The sequence below is a fragment of the Austrofundulus limnaeus genome, unplaced genomic scaffold, assembly GCF_001266775.1.
Source record: "Austrofundulus limnaeus strain Quisiro unplaced genomic scaffold, Austrofundulus_limnaeus-1.0 Scaffold2135, whole genome shotgun sequence".
Classification (NCBI taxonomy): Eukaryota; Metazoa; Chordata; class Actinopteri; order Cyprinodontiformes; family Rivulidae; genus Austrofundulus; species Austrofundulus limnaeus.
The window spans coordinates 32,933-33,441 of NW_013954537.1; the positions used below are offsets into that span (position 1 = coordinate 32,933).

The 509-nt window shown below is 38.3% G+C and overlaps 1 protein-coding gene across 1 annotated transcript in view; it reads right to left on the minus strand.

Annotated features, from left to right (window-relative positions):
* Positions 1–509, minus strand: part of LOC106537111 (zeta-sarcoglycan) — a gene marked incomplete at its 5' end in the record, with an annotated part of 3,301 nt that overhangs the window by 1,233 nt on the left and 1,559 nt on the right.

Here is a 509-nt window from a genome sequence, read left to right on the forward strand (position 1 = left end):
TTGTATCAGAGGTGAAGTGAGGTGGTATAAACTGGAACTGATGGATGGCTGAGATGTACTCAGTAAATACAGCGTGACAGACAGACAGGTGGAGAACAGCAGCTCTGACCTGACGAGTCAAGGACGCACTAACAGATACTAGCAGGTCCTTCACTGCTTCCTCTAATAAACTATCGGTGTAGCTATCCAGATACAGGATCGGCATCTTTGTTCTTGACTGAAACGTTTTATCTGTTCAAATAATTAAAATTTCATGTGGACCAAATGACAAATTTAAAAGGTTGAAACAGGATTTACTCTCTACTTAACCTGATGATATAGACAAAGTGGGCATTTAAAGTGTCTGTGACATCAAATGTTTGTAATAAACATGAATGCATTTTTTTGAAAAGATAACATTGATAACATGTTGCAAAACAAATTTCACGTTGCTCAGATGAACGGTTGTTGAGATATCGGCATTTGAAGAAACAGGAAGTGATGTCAAAGGGGAATGTCAGAGTGTAAAC